Below are 17,557 nucleotides of genomic sequence, written 5' to 3'. Positions count from 1 at the left end.
ATGAATGTGATGAAATACTATTGTGCTATAAGAAATGATGAGCATGCAGATTTCAGAGCAAGCTGGAAGGAGTTACATGAACTGATGCTGAGTGAGATGAGCAAGACCAGGAGAACATTGTACACAGTATTAACAGCATTGTGTGTTGACTATCATAGACTTGATTCTTCTCAGCAATACAATGGTCCAAGATAATTCCAAAGGACTCATGATGGAAAATGCTCTCCAAATCCAGAAAAAAAAAGAACTATGGAATCTGGATGCAGATTAAACCATACTATTTCTATTTTTTGGTTTTATTTTGTTTTTGCTTTTGTTTTCCTTTTTGCTCTTATTCTTCTTTCACAGCATGACTAATGCAGAAATATGTTTAATGTGATTGTACATATATAACCTATATCGGACTGCTTGCTTTCTTGGGGAGGGAAGGGGGAGGGGAGGGAGGGAGAAAAATTTGAAACTAGAAATCTTATAAAACCAAATGTTGAAAACTATCTTTGCTTGTAACTGGAAAATAATAAAACACTTTTATGAAAAACATAGAAAAGAAAGAAAATTATGAATAACTACACATAGTGGCCATAGAAAACTTGCCATGTAGTAGTTATGTAAAACAAACAAACAAAAAACATTTGTTTGATTGACTAACATATGAAGGATAGATAAAATATGGTGACCCTCTGAAGGAATCTCACATTCTACTGAATCAAAAAGCAGATCTGTAAGTGTCAGGGTGCGTTTGTGACTGTGTGTGTATATATGTATGAAGCAGTTATTGTCCCTGGAATGAAGTGATGCATGATAGGAATTATTCATTCCTTCCTGATAAGTTGAGAAGTAGTGTCTATGGAAATGATGTGGGCAAGTAGGTGGTATGCTGCTTTCCTAGAGGGGGCATGATGAAGAATGCATGATCACTAAGTGCATGCCTGTTTTCCTTAAAGCTGGCGAGGCTGAGGCTGGTGAATCACTTGTGTTTGAGAGTTATGAACTGCAGTATACATAAAGCTGATGGGGTGTCCATAATAATATTTGCACTAAGGTGGTCAACCCCTGCTAGCTGAAGGCCATCAGGCTATATAAGAAAGGGTGAAGTGAGCCATGTTGGAAACATGAAACAGATTAAAGCTTTCTTGCCAATCACTATCAGGATTGAGATCATAAGGGGCTACTATATGTCCAGCCCACGGTGAAATAGAGAGATCTTGTGTCCCAGCTTTGGCTAAAGGACCCCCTCCTTACCACTACCCCCAATATGCATCAGGGAAAAAAAAAGATTGATTACTACTCACTTCTGGTGATTCAACTGAGAATGAATGAAACTACCAGAAGAAAAATGCAAACAATGTGTAGTGACATCATCTTTATTGGAAGAAGCCTAAATGCGATGGATACTCTTTTTATGTTACAGTCACTTCCCAATATCCTCCATCTCCCACTGGAGCAAGTATCTAAAAGAAACACTAAACACACACATACACACACACACACACACACACACACACACACACACACACACACACACACACATATATATATAATGATTACATCTCTAATTTGACATATTTAAGCAATTTTTAAAAATGGGAAATGGAATAAGGAAAACCACATCAGCATGGACTCTTACTATTTTCTTTCAAATTTTAATGGATGTGAAGCAAGCACCTCCAGGTAGACATTTATCTGGGGTTTTACAATTTTCAAAATACTCCATGTATGTTAATGACCTCATTGGATCCTCACAATAACCATTGCAAACAGCTACTAAAGGGACCTTACTATTACAGTTGTTTTCGTTTTATAGATGAGGACACTGAGTATCAGGAAGATTAAATGATTTGTCCATGGTCAAAAAGCTTGGAAATGACAGAGGCAAATTTGTAGTCATATTTCCCGTATTTAAAATCCAATATTCTATCCCTTATATCACAGTGACTCATTGGAGTTATAGTAGATGTATAGACTTTATAGAATATTTGGACATCCACTGAATCTGTATACTATGGATCCTGTAGCATCACAATTACTGAAGATTCAGCACCATGGGTCACTTGAAGGACAATTGCAAGATATATGAATGGTACAAGTAGACAGAAGCCTATTTCCAAGAATGACCCATGGCACAGGAAGTGGTGCAAAGAATATGATCACAAAAATGGATGCTTAGAAGAGGAAGTGGGTTGTCAAAGTTGTTGTTTGTCCTTCATTCTTGAACAGGGGTCAGTTCACCCCTTCTTACGTAGCCTGATGGCCCTCAGCTAGCAGCGATTGACCATATTAATGCAAATATTAATATGGATACCCCATAAGCTTTGATGATCAGTCTTGACTGTGACATTAGGGTGATGTCATGACTTGCAGTGAATTGTATTTAAGCAAGGGAGGGCTGTGCAAGGTCACAAACACCATTCTCTCTTCCACAGCCATCTGGGTCCAAGGACCAGATATACATCAGGATGACTGGAGATAGCCCCAGATGTTTAAGGCAATTGGGGTTCAGTGACTTGCTCAAGGTTGCCCAACTGGTAAGTAAGTGCCTGAGGTTAGATTTTAAACTCAGGTCCTCCCAAATTCATGGCCAGTTTTCTATCTACTGTACTACCTACCTGCCCATTTGGGCCATAATAGAGGGAGAGGAGAGAGAGAGTTTTAGCACTGTCCTGGTACCATATAAAAGACCTAGCTGGGTGAAGTCAACCAGTACATATCTGCTGTGAACAATCTACCGTTTATTTCATAACAGGGCCTTTATTAGTATAGGTGGCTTCCAGTATAGAAAATTCCTCTATCATTACAGATTGGCATCTCTGCAGCTTGGTTTTCTTAGGGATTTGCTTGGGACACTAATAGGTTGGGCAACTTGCCCACAGGCAGAAAGCCAGTATATGTCAGAGAGAGAGAGGCTTGGATCCTAATTTTCTGAACTCTTTATTTACTGAGCCTCCCTGTCTTATCAATGGTGGTGTTATTCCCCATAAATTTACATATTATACTAGGTAGCAAACCCTTTAAAATCATCTACATAAAGGATAGTGTGAAGCTATCAGGGAGAAAGGCAACAAACAAAAAGATGGGCAACTACTCTTCTGGTGAAGCCCGTGGCAAGAAAGCAGGTTGAGAAAAACGATTAAGGGACAACAGGAACTGCAAAGGGTAGATAAAATTTAGAGACCTGCTATGGGTGTGGGGAACTAAATAATTCAACATTATGGAATGTCTAACTAGGTGATCATAGCCTCTCTTGATATAATAAGATCTAGAAGAAAGGAGAATATAATACCATCCCAGACTAGTCAAATCACACCTGGCATATTATGTGTACTTCTAGGCACCACATTTTAAGAAACTGCAGTGTATCTACAGGAAGGCACCTGAGATAACAAAGCTATTTCATGGCTTTTACTCCTCTTGAGGTTCCACACCTGACTCTTGGGACCTTCAACGCCATGCCCCCAGAACCTTTGGACCTGAAAGGTCTCTCTGCTAGTGTGTGCCCCTCCCCCTTCCTCTAGCTGGTCTGTTCCCTCTAGAACCTTTATTTTAAGGAATGTGCTCAGGCCATGTATGTCTTCAGTTCAGGAGAACTACATGCATTATTCCTGACTCTCTGCATTTATTCCACCATGCCTCTACAAGAGTGCTTTCTCCCATCTACTCTACTTCTCAGCTTGCTTTTATGTGCTATCTGCTATTAAAATGTGAGCTTTGGGGAAGCTAGGTAGCACAGTGGATAGAGCACCAGCCCTGGATTCAGGAGGACCTGAGTTCAAATCTGGCCTCAGACTTAACCCCAATTGTACCCCCCCACACACAAAGTGAGCTCTTTGTGCAGAGACTGTCTTTTTGATTACATATGTATTCCCAGAACTTAGTACAGTATGTAGCACATAGTAAAAGCTTAATAAATGCTTATTGACTTTACTAACATGGAATTATGTATGTTCAGTCCAGAGAAGAGAAGAAAGAGGGTCAGTAATAGATGTAATCCTATATCTAAAGGTCTGTTTTATTAAAGATGTATTAGACTTATTCTAAGCCTATTTGAAGGGTAAAACAGGGTCCACTGGATGGGCATTAAAATTTAGACCAAAAAAATAAGTATAACCAAACAATTAGAAATTGACCAAAATGGAATTAGTAGTAAGTATTCTATCACTGGAGGTATTTGAGCAAAATCCTCTATGAAAAGGCAGCAGAAAAGATGCTCACATAAAATAAAGGCTGAATGAAAGACGTCTAGAGTCACTGTCAACACAAGGATTTTATTATTCTAGGATCTATTCAGTTCCCTCTAGTCATAGGATTATAAAGTTAGAGCTAGAAGAGACCCTAAAGAGTTTGTTTTTGTTGTTGTTGTTTTTTATTTTTATTTTTTTTGGTGAGGCAATTGGGATTAAGTGACTTGCCCAGGATCTCACAGCTAGTAAGTATCAAGTGTCTGAGGCTGGATTTGAAGTCAGGTCTTCCTAAATCCAGAGCCAGTGCTCTATCCACTCACTATGCCACCTAGCTTTCTCCCTAAAGAGTTTTTGAGTCTAACTTTCTCATTTAATGAGTTAACTAAGGCATAAAAATGTTTAGAAACTTACCTAAGGTCACATGGCTAATCACTGGCAGAGGTAGGATTTGAACTTAGGTTTCCATAGCCCAGGTCTAGTACCCTACCTGCTAAGACATGCTTTCTTCAGATTTACCTTTAGAAAATCACCTAATATCATCATCCTGCAGGAAAACCAACCAGGTCACAGAAAATTGTTGAATGTCTTCAATTGAAAATGTCCTGTATACCAGTCTATAAGTGAACATATAAACTCTATTTTTTTTCTTGGATAGTCCCACCCAAGATTGAATTATCATTCCTGAAGATAAATGCTTAAGGATCTCTTATTTATATAGTGATAGAGTGAGAAAAATCATTTCTACATTATGGGCTATCAATTTTGCACATTTACATGGCTGACAGATGCCCAGCAGGAAATTGCACTTCCTAGCTGTGCTCTTACGTTCAAGAAGAGTATATATCCTTATTAATATTTTTTTATAGTTGTTAAACCTCTTAAAACCTGTAGACCAGTGAAATGAAGCACCCCAAATATCTTTGAGCTGAATACCACAGTATTCTTAAATATACATTCCTCATATTTTCTCACTAGAAAATTAATTCATTCACACCCATCTTAAAAATTATATTTATGAAATAGAAATACTAATTTAAGTGATATCTATGAAATATTATGCAGAAAATTTCCTTCCTCTGAAGACTTTCTATAATTTCCTCTCATTATTCAAGCTTTTTCCATGTTTCAAATTATCTGTTTCATTTTATAGCCCTCTCATTTTGCTTTATACTTAAAATTATATTTCTGTACAGGTTTTCCTGTCCCTGTCTTTCATGCATATGGTCATGTTCATTATGCACATAAAATATGGATATAGATAGAAATGTTACATATAATTGTTGTATTGGATAGAAAGTTCTCCAAGTTAGGAGATTCTTGTTCTAAGCCTTGCCTCTGACTTATACTATAGACTATATGACCTTGGGTAAGTCACTTAACATCTCAATAGCTCCAAGCAAAGATTTAAGATTTTAAGTTGAAAAGTATATGCAAATGTTTATTAATAAAGGCAGTTTCCTTACTGGGAGTTTTATATACTGATTAAATTACAGGTATAGTACAATGAAAATTCACATATGTACAAATGATCACACAAATTTTATGTGTGTGTGTGTGCGTGTGTGTGTGATTTTTTGTCCCTTTAAAGTGTCAAAAATTAAATATATCTTTTTGATGCAACATGTTGTACTGGGAAAAACACTGGTCTAGGAATTCAAATATTTGCTTGGCATGTGACCTGGTACAATTCCAGTAATCTAAGTTCTATTGAGTTAGGGACTGCTCTACAACCTAAACTTCTTTCTCCCTTCTCAACATAGTGCTTTGCACACATATGATGATTAATAAATGTTTGATAACAAATAAAAGGTTCATAAATATAGAGCTTGAGGGGATGACGGAGGCCTTCTAGTCCACCCCATCATTATACAGATGAAAGAATCGAGGCCAAGGGAAGTTAAATGACTTGCCCTAGGTCACACAGGTAGTAAACATCAGAGGTAGTATCTTCCCCTTGTCCTTTGACTTCAGAGTCTATGATCTTTCTGCTCTACCACACTGACTCTCCTGAAATGACTACCTGATCTACCTTCTTTAGAAAGTTTATGTGATTTTCAAATGACATATGGATCAATAATATTAAATTTTAAGTCTTTAAGAACAGAGTCTTCAAAGTTCATAATTTTTTCCCCAAAAATGCAGCAAAATAGATAGTGAAATTAGTATTATCTCATTTAAGAAATAGGGACACAAGTCAAAAGTAGTCAACTTAATTGCGTAAGGTCCTCTGGCTAGGGAAAGGTAGAGTTGAGAGAGAAATTTAGTTGTTGTTTTTTTTTTTTCCCCTTACTCTATCTCATTCCTTTTTTTCCCTTCATGCTGCATCTGGAGAAACAACATGGTGCAAAAGAAAGCAGGGAATAGAGTAAGGAAAAAAAAAAACTGAAATGCATGAAAATAAATATAAGAAAAAAACAATATGTATATACAAATACACATACCACACAGTCTATATCTACCTATCTATAGATGTAGAACATGTATGTATGTATGTATATGTATACACACATATATATGCCTACTCATTATATATGTGTGTGTGTGTGTGTGTATAGTGTGTGTTTATATTGCTTTTGTTTCTTAAAATGTCTTTCCTTGCCCTGCCTAAGTGAGATATTTTTGTAACAAAATATAACAAAAATTCAGGGCAAAAAATCCAGTCAAACATAATAAATGTTAACTATGAAATTATGTTTGTAATATCCTACACTCATAGAATGTCACATTTGAAAAAAGGGAAGAGTGAAGACATAATTCTAGCCCAATACCTCCTTCTTTCTGAGGACAGCAGAGTGACCAGACTTCTCTGGCCCTGACTTCCTGCTTCTTCCCTAGCAGGAATTAAAGTCTCTCTCGGAGAAGAGTCAAAATGTGGAGAGGAAAATCAATAACAACAACACATAAGACTAGAAAATCAGGAAAGGGAGAAGTTATTAAGGGCTTTCAAAGCCAAATGAAAGAGACCAGCACAGAGCTTTGGAGGAGACCCATGGATAATGGGCATAACTTGGATGATCATCCAACAAACGAGATGAAGAAGCAATGGTCAGAATGATCTGAGGAGGATCACAAGTGTCTCAAATACCTAAAGCTGAAAGAGTATAGAGAAGGCCATGGTAATCAATAGTGTCAAAGACTCTAGAAGGGTTCAAAAGGATGACAATTGAGAAAAGGTCAGTACATTGCCAATTAAGAGATCATCAGCAACTTTGGAGTGGACAGCTTCAATTGAATGAGGTTAGAAGCCAGAATGTGGAAGACTTAGATGTGAGTGACAAAAGAAGAGGAGGATATAGTGTAGACTTTCTGACTGAGAAAGACAAAAGAGGTAGCAGAAGACAGCTAACTGGTCTTTGTAAAATGTGATTGGTTACAAAATATAGACTTTTTTTCTCAGCTAGTCTATTACACATTATTAACTAAAACATGGGGAGCTACTTCTGAGGTGTAATCTTTAAGTATCACCCAATTTGTGTAACTATAGAAAGTCATTCAAATATACTTAAGGGTACTTACAATTATACCAAGTCCCAATCAACCAAATCATCTTGGGGCCAGCCTCTGTAACTGGGACCCATTCCCCACAAGGTTTCAGGGAGGATCCAAACCAACCAATTCATGTAGAGACAGCCACTAATCACCAAATTCTAATCAGAGTATCTTTATGCTCTTAAAAAGCTATCAGTAGGGGCAGCTAGGTGGCGCAGTGGATAGAGCACCGGCCCTGGAGTCAGGAGTACCTGAGTTCAAATCCGGCCTCAGACACTTAACACTTACTAGCTGTGTGACCCTCGGCAAGTCACTTAACCCCAATTGCCTCACTGAAAAAAAAAAAAAAGCTATCAGTAGAGATGTTCATTTTCTCTTCATTTTGTTTGAGACACAGTATATAGAACGTTTGGCTTGGAGTCTGGAAGATATGAGTTAGAATCCTGCCTCAGATTCTTATTAGTGCCGTGACAGTGAGCAAGTCACTTAACTTCTCTAAACCTCAGTTTCCTCAACTATAAAATGGGTATAATAGTAACAGATCATTATGAGTTTCAGAGAAAATATTTGTAAAAAGGGCTAGTACGTGCTACATAAATTCTTATCTTCCTTACTTCCCCTTCTATAAAAGAAAAGATTCATGAAACTGATTAAGCAATATTCCTATTTAGCTCTGTACCATCTTTTAATCCCTGAATTTTCTCTAGCTTCTACTTCCTTAATTTTGGGTCCACACAATTGCTACATTGATATTTCCAAAGTATAAATTTCATCATGTCACTCCACTGGTCAAGAGGTTTCTGGTACTCATTATCACATTTACCATCAAATAAAGTCTGCCCTTTTTTACATATATACTTTCACAATTTGATTCTAACCTATGTTTCCAGATATATTATGACAACCCTACAAAAATAACTATTTTCCAACAGAAATGACCTACTTGTCTACTTTTTGTGTGTGTGTGTATAGAATAAGTTTTCTCCTACCCTCATTTCTAGAATGTTCCTTCTCTCCTCACTCCTGCTTCTTAAGACCCTCAAACTCCATTCTAGGCTCAGGACAAGGTTCACCTTCTTTATCTAGGCTTTTCCCCAATTGCCCCAATTGCTAGTACTCCCCACCTGATAAATCATTTTATTTTTTCCTTGTATGTTTTATATTTAATTAGCCATGTAAGTTATCCCAGTAGAATATAAACAAACTCTTTGTGATCAAGTACATTTTTCATTTTTGTCTTGGTATCCCTGGCACCTAACAGTACTGGCTCATATTCATTTTTTTAAATAAATGTTTGTTGAATTGAAATGAATTGTTTTATGCCTTACTTGATCAAAGGGTCATTGAACAGAATTTTCTCTGTGGTTGCACTTATCAAAGAATCTTGTAGAATTTTAATATATGCATGAGACTTCTTGCTGATAGAAAACCTTTAAGGGTTTATTTTTCTCTACTCTAATCCCATGCAATGTCTTTTTATCCCCTGATTTTTGAGAGTCAAGCCTTTGTTCTAATCAGTCTGACTATACACAGATAGCTAATTCTGAAATGCCTCCTATGTCTGTAATCAGTCAGTCCTATTTATAAAAAAAGTGCATTTGTTTTAAGTTTCTGTTTGATGTTCACCATATTTAACACCTTCTTACTGACTTGTTATGTAAAAAGAGTTCACATTTTTGTGTCTGTGTAGTCTATATGCCTTTGGCTTCTTTCATTTCTTGACCACAAATAAGATTTTAAAACAATTTTCTAAATGGTCCCTTATGATTACTTTCTTCTTGAAGTCACTGAGCATTGAAGGTATTATTGTTGTTTAGTTGTTTTCAGTTATGTCTGACTCTTTGTGACCCTATTTGAGGTTTTTCATGGCAACAATACTGGAGTTATTTGCCATTTCCTTCTCCAGCTTATTTAACAGATAAGGTAACTGAGGCAAACAGAATTAAGTGATTTGTCCAGAGTTAGACAGCTAGTAACTATCTGAGGCTAGATTTAAACTCTGGAAGATGATTCTTCTTGACTACAGCCCTGGCTCTCTATCCACTGAACAACATAGCTGCCCTTTTGAAGGTATGGGTTAATATAGTTTTCAAGGAATTGACAAGTTATTTAGAGATAATTTATCTACTTATAGAACCATGGGATTTAGACAGCATTAGATGACAGTTGGTCCAACCAGTTCATTTTATAAAGAAACTGAGGACAAGAAAATTGAAGTGACTCATCTAAGATTACATAAGCAGTAGAATTTGAACTCTGACCTTCTGTCTAGTGCTCTTCTGACCCATCATATTTTCTCTTCTATAACAAGTATTATATATATACACCCAGACACATACACACACACACACACACAGATACACGTTTGTGTAATTGATTCCATGGTGGCCATTATGCATTCTGTAATGCAAACCAAGTATTTAATGAAATTATGTTTCCTGTCATATTAAGGAATATAATAAACCTGCATCTTCCAAATAATTTATATCTTCTTGTATCATATATGGCAAGAACGCCATTATATATGAAGTTCCAGTTCTCCAAAAGGGTCACCTCTTTCTTTATTGACCCAATTCTTAATGTTTGTAAGGGGTCTTTAGAACCATGTGATTCTTGGAAGCCTGGGTCCCATTTTTCTTTCACTATCATCACTGTTGAAAAAAGAAAAGGCAGCCTTATGAGACCAAGAGCCATTCTATATTTTTCTCTGCATTTTGATTCTCTTTGGTTACAAATGCTAATAATCTGGTGGTGAGGCTTTACATTCCAATCCAAACTTATCCTTTGATGTCTGTAGCCTTTGCATACCCAAAGTCTGTAGGTAAGTAGCGCTTCCCAAAGTTTATGCCCTATTGTCAATATCTTGAATTACCCAAAGTCACCTCTACCTCAATGGGATTTTCTATAAGGACTCTTGGGAAAGAACTATAGAAAACTTTAAGCTAAATCGCTATGTTGCTAAATTCAACAACAAAAATTATGATAACTTTGACTAAATCTTTACTACCTTAAAAGTTATTGTGTATAACATGACTGAAAGATTTTTTAAAAATCATTTAGTCTTTTGAAAAAGAGATAAAGACCATTCTATCACTTTCTTAGGGACAGAGATAAGGACTAGATTTCTAGTTCCATTATGTAAAGAATTCCCAGATGTTGAAAAACCCTCCATCAAAGCAGGTTAGCACCTTCTTCCTAACTAATATTTTAGAGAGTTGCCTAGAGAAGTAAGAGGTTAGGTTAGTTGGCCCTCATTATATCGCCAACATGTAAGAGTAAGAACATCAACCAGGGGAGCTGACTTTAAAGCCAGAAAGGCCCATCTACTATGCTAAACTTGAGAGCACTCATTCATTGTCTTGTTAGTCTTCAGAAATACAATTTTCAGATTTAGAAATGAAATTAATACAGAGGCATAACTGAACAATTAATTTTTAATGGACATAGGCCAGTGGATATATGCAAGAGCCAGTATGATAAAAACAAAAAAAAAACCAAAACAAAACAACAAACAGTGAATTCGGAGTTAGAGGGCTCAGATTTGTAGTGTATCCCTGCTGCTTTATTACCTTGGGGCAGTCACAAAAGCTTTAAGTCTCAGTTTTCCCTATATATAAAGTCACATAATACAGTTATAATACTACTTGTACCATCTATCTCAAAGGTTGTTTTGTTGTTTTGAACATCAAGTAATATAATATATGTAATGAACTTTCTGAACAATAAAGCACTTATAAACATCAACTTTTATTATGTAAACTATTTCACAAAAATCAGCAGATAAATATCTATGAATTGATTATATATGAATTTAATTTAGGAATGAGTTCATTTAACATTAAAATAGAATTGAATATATAACCTTATGGGTAATTTCCATAAATGAATACTAATTAAAACTTGATGACTTAAAAAAAAAACCCACAGAAATGACACAACTTAAAAGTAGTTATGATACCTAAATGATTGAATCTAAGAGTGCTGTATTTGCATTTAGAAGACTTGAATTTGAGTCTTTGTGCTGCCATGTATCATCTGTATGACCTTGGGCCAGTAGCTTCATTTTTCAGGGGGGGCCTCCATTTCCTGGTCTGAAAAATGTTGGGATTGGATGTTATGACCTCTAAGGTCTCTACCAGCTATTACTATATGATACTTACTATCCACCAGTTAAAGCTAAGTTCTGATCTTTGTCTTTAGTTATTTAAAAATATTTATTGTCATAGGACTGGATGTAAATCTGAGAAAAGAGGTGGAAAAAGCTGGGCTCTAATTCAGGATTTCTTTAACAATCTTGAATCTTATGGATTTTATTTATATGTACTGTACCTTTTCTTGTTACTATATAAGCCAGAGAGGGTACAGACTAGTTATTCTGTCAAATGCATCACTATTGGTAGAATGAATAACTATAGATTTTATTTTTATAAGTCTACAAAATTGAAGGAAAGAGAGGGTTGATTTTTGTTACATGAAAATAATCCTACTGGCTAGTGTATTCTTTCCTTCTGAATTGATCCCTTTTATGTTCTCATCCTTCTTCTCATAAAGAAAGGCTTACTTCTACTTTTCAATAAATAAATTTACTACTGCCGACAACTTTCTCTCAGACACAGTTGATTTCACAGATGATCATAAAATGGCCAAGAGGAGCTGGAGTAATGGAAAATATGACTGCCTGACAGAACACTATTGCTATACTCTTTCATAAATAACAGTGCATTATTAAAATGCTATACAGGAGATGAAGACCATTGCATTCCACTGGTTCAGAGTCAATGTAACCCAAATCCACAGAGAGCTTTCCTTTCTCAGTAATCTATACTTTAAAAAAATATTCTTGTTTCTTGGAAATTTTATTCAAGACATACCAATGTAAATGTGATTGTTTTCACCAATGAACTCAGTTTTATTGCAAGCACTTGATCAGATTAGCCCTACCATAATGAACGAATTTTAGTTTCCATGTGGATGTTAGCCATTTTAGTAGATACAAAAGGCACATTATTATTAACCTTTTAACACAATTCTGATTCTTTTCTATGATCATGTGTAATGATTGGAGTGACACTACCTGCTGGAGAGTTACTGTAGGAAAGCTCCACCATGAGGAGAAAGTGTCTGAGGGCAAGCCATGTGGTCAGTACCTTGGCATCAGGAAGTGATGTGTGCTCGTGGATACTGTCTATCAAAGCTACCAGCTAATTATCTTTGAGCTGTGTGTGCATGTGGATGGGATGTTCCTGGTTCCACAGGAGGCTTGTGGGAGGAAGAAGGGGAAAGGCTCTCTCTCTCACTCTCTTTCGCTAGGACCTCAGCAGGGAAGCGGAACAGGAGACGTGGGCTCCCCGAGATAGATAACTGAATGTAGGCGTCTTTCTCTTCACCAAATTCTTATTCTCCTTAATAAATGCTTAAAAGTCCAAACTCTTGCTAAAGCTTATAATTTATTGGTGACCACTCATTAGATATTTTAGACAGAGTAGCTAGAATTTTAGCAACCTTACACATGATAAATGCATGCATTTATACATTGATTGTCCCTTAGGGAATGACCAAAAGCATGGAAGGGAAGGTTTTCCTGTCATTTTACAAAATAAGTGCAGAATTGATTTGATTCTGCCTATATAACCAGTATAGGTTCTTAAAGTTTGAAAAGAAAATCTATGTAATTGGGGGATGAGGGTGGCCTTTTTTTCAAATTCCTTGAGAGCAGTAACTGTGTTTTACTTTTGGGGGGATGGGGAGGGTTATTTTCAATGATTAGGACAATGACTGGCACATAGTATGCACTATTAAATGTTTATTCCATCCCTTACTGACATGAAGAAGAGCCTCATAGAATAAATTGATGTGGATGTGTTGGAGATCAGCACTGGTGACTACTGAATAGATGATGCATAATGATGAGGTCAGTAAACCTTTGAAATATATGAAACTATACATGCATGTATCTCTCTATATATATGTATATACACATAGACACACATATACATACATATATGTTTGTGTGTGTGTGTGTATATATGTATATGTGTGTATAGTCTATGATTATAGACTGCAGAATTAATCCATAGTCCAGTAGTGCACCTTTGGGTTTACATGGACCATGTTCAATCATATCTTAACAAGAAAAAATGGCCTTTTAATTTGGAACTATGCCCAAAGAGCTATAGAACTGTGTAATTCGATCCAGCAATACCACTGCTAGGTTTATATCCCAAATATATCCCCGAAAAGAGAAAAAATACCTATTTGCACAAAAATATTTATAGCAGCTCTTTTTGTGGGGGCTAAGATTTGGAAATCAAAGGAATGCCCATAAATTGAGGAATGGCTAAATAAGCTGTGGTATATGTGTGATAGAATATTATTGTGCTGTAAGAAATGACAAGTAGAATGATTTTAGAAAGAACTGGAAATACTTTTATAAACTGATGTAAAGTGAGGTGAGCAGAACCAGGAAAATATCATGCACAGTGACAGGAATATTGTTTGAGGAAGAACTGTGAATGTCTTAACTATTCTCAGCAATACAAGGATCCAAGACAATTGCAAAGGACTACTGATGAAACATACTATCAACCTCTAAAGAAAGTACTGAAATTGATTGAACACAGGATGAAGCATACTATTTTTCACTATTTTCTTTCATATTTTTTTTATTTTGTTCAAGTTTTCTCATACAAAATGACTGATATGGTAATGTTTTCCATAATTGCATATGTATAACCTATATCTGATTGCTTACTGCCTTGGGGGGAAGGGGGGATGGAGGGAAGGAAGGATAAAATTTGGAACTCAATTTTAAACAAAATTTTTATTATTTTTTAAAATGGATTTTTTGTCACTCGTTGTCCTGACCGAGTATTTTTCCGGCAAGAAAAAATAGAATTTGAGTTATATATAAGGTCTCTGACCTCATCATTATGGAAAGGAAAGGGCCCTTAGTTCTCTATTATTTGGTTTTAGGTCTCTTCTCTTTGGTTCAAGAACCTAGTATTGTACAGGAAGTTTGGTTGAGGAACTCATCAATGTTTAGCAAGTTCTTGGCTTACAAGACCTCACTTAGAAATACTAAGGGCTGCTAATGCTTCACCACTTCCAGTTTTGTTTCTTATAATTTCTGGTTCATCCCAAGGATGCCTACCCTCTCCATCACTGCCTTCATCTGCTGCCAATTATAAGGTTCTGCATATTGCCTGATAAGCATGGTTCACCAGAAGGGTTGTGGGGCCATTTCTGTGGCCATGTGGTTCCCTCCTCTTCTGAAATCCGATGGCTTTCTCAGGGGATTTTGAGGCATTTAGAATGTGCTCCTCTCCTCTATATATCTCAGATCTGCTTCACCAAGGAAGAATATTTTGATGAATCCAAATGGCATTTTTTCCTCAGTGTTAGTAATTCACATATATGCTATCATTTAACTACAAATAGTGTACATCTATTTCATACATACTCCAGTTAATAATGATGCTAGATGAAATATCCTTACAGAGGATGAGTTCCATAGAGAAAATGGTTACATACATGTAGCAAGTAGCACAGCTATAGTAAATTGAATGAGAGTTGTTCAAGTTCATATTTCTAGGACTCAATTATTTGTTCGTATTGTGAGTAATGGCCCAGTTTGCACATCAGGGCATCACCAAATGGAAGACCTTCCAAAAGTATTCAGTGATGTCATGATGGGGTTTTGTCATGTGATTACAAAAATGGACAATGTCATATGAGCATGGACAATACTTAAACATTTCTTTAGACATTATATCTCACAAAGCACCTTCTTAGGCATTATCTACTTTATTTTGTACCACACCTCTCTTAGGTTATTACTGAACCATATTTAATCTAAAACAAAGAAATCAAAAACCAAAAAAAGCCAAACTATCCAAATCAAGTTTGCATTTCCATGAGTAGATGGAGTTTTTCACTCTTACAAAGTTAAATCATCTAATTACTGGGTGCATTTATAGTATGCAGACTGTTTTAAGGTACCTACTCATTCATCCAAGAAAAGTCCAAGACTGAGATGCCCTACTTTACTGTCATCTATTTTGCATTCATGCTTTAAACTGTATTAGCAAAATGAACCATCACCACCCCTACCTTTCCCCATAGCCATAAGCTAGATTGGAGGATAGATGGGAGGTATGGGTAAGTATTGTTATCTGGTAATGAATTTAGTTAGCTAAGACCAAGTTGCAAATTATGTTCCAGTGATTGAAAAAAGTTCTGGGGACCATAGGCTAAATACAGGTAGGACAGCTGATTGAAGGCTGGGACTGGAGTAAAAAAGACCTAAGTATAAATCTAGCCTAAGATACATAAGAGCTACATCACCCTGGGAAAATGACAACTTCTCTAAGGTAGCAAATGTAAATGGGAATAATAATAGCACCCCCCCCCGCTTCCCAGGTTGTCACGAGGATCAAATGAAATCATATTTGTAAAGCCTTTTACCCTGTGGTTGACACACATTGGGTATTTAATAAATGCTAATTTCCTTCCTTCCTAACAGTTCCTCTTCCCCTCAGGATCTTTGCCTTTAAAAATATGATTACAAATGAGCTTGCTTATTCTTAAACATATATTTCTATCCATTTCCATGATGTGGTTTTCATTGTTGGTAATTTTTCCCATGACCATTTTATAAGGGGACAGCTAATTTAATGAAAGGAGATTCTCCCAGGGGCTGAAGCCACAGACCACAGAATGTGGTGCATTAGTTCTTCTGAAACTCTAAGTGCATCAGTATACCCTACTATAACCTAGCTACATGCACAAGGCAGAGTGTAGTATAATTGTGCAATATAGTCAGAAGCATGACTATGTGGTTACACACCTGAGCAGTGGCCCTATATAGTTAGATGTGTGGGGGAGGCTTTAGGGGTGAGATGTTCTTTTTATTTCTGACCCTCTGTCACACTTCTCAGGGGCCATCTCTAGGTGTCCTGATCTATATCTTGCCAGTGGTCCCCGATGGCTCTGTGTAAAAGAGTGAGCCTGGTGACTTTTCACAACCCTGCCTCACTTAAATCAAATTCACTGCAAGTAATGACATCACCTCCCCTGTGTCATGGTCCTTTTCGAACATGAAGGAAAAACAACATGAAAATTATTACAAATCCTTTCCCCTCTCTAGTCCCGAACTCCATCTATACTTGTAGCTTTCTCAGAAAATTTCATGAGCTTGTCTCGCCACCTCTCAAAGAACTTTGCCCTCACTTTAATCCAAGAGGTGTCTCAATCTTCTGTCATTCTCTTCATCTTCCATCTGGTCTCCACAAAAACATGGAATTACTTTTGGATAAGGTTAATTTTGCCACTTATAACCTTAGTTCAACTTCCCATTTTTCAAGAACTTGTTTCATTGGTATTCTCCACTCACAACCCTGATTCACATGTACATAGACATCTGCAGCCTCCACTGCTTGGCCAACAAGCACAGTCAACTACGACTTGTTCTAAAATATAATTCCCTTGGTTCTACTACCTCTCAAGCTATGATGCTTTCTCTTTCTTAGTCTTTCAGCTGAAATACTACAAAAAACAGTACACACTTGTGGTTAACATTTCCTTATCACTTACTCTTTAATTCCCTGAGATATGGTTTTTATGACCAAACTTTAAATGAAGTGGCTAGTTTCAAGGTCACTGAGCCCCACTATACACACTCAATTTCTCAATCCAATGATCTTTTATCAGTTCTAGTCCTCATTGACCTTTCTGTAGTATTTGAGACTTAAAAATCTTTTGTTATTGATAGCCCTCTTCTACCAAGGCTTAGGATGCTTCATCTATTAGAGCTGGAAGGGATACTTCAGGCAATTGAATTCAACATCCTCATTTTATAAACAAAGAAAGTGATATTAAGGGAGACTAAACAA

The sequence above is a fragment of the Dromiciops gliroides genome, chromosome 6 (genome assembly GCF_019393635.1).
Source record: "Dromiciops gliroides isolate mDroGli1 chromosome 6, mDroGli1.pri, whole genome shotgun sequence".
NCBI classification, from domain to species: Eukaryota; Metazoa; Chordata; class Mammalia; order Microbiotheria; family Microbiotheriidae; genus Dromiciops; species Dromiciops gliroides.
Note: the sequence above shows the minus strand (reverse complement) of the source record.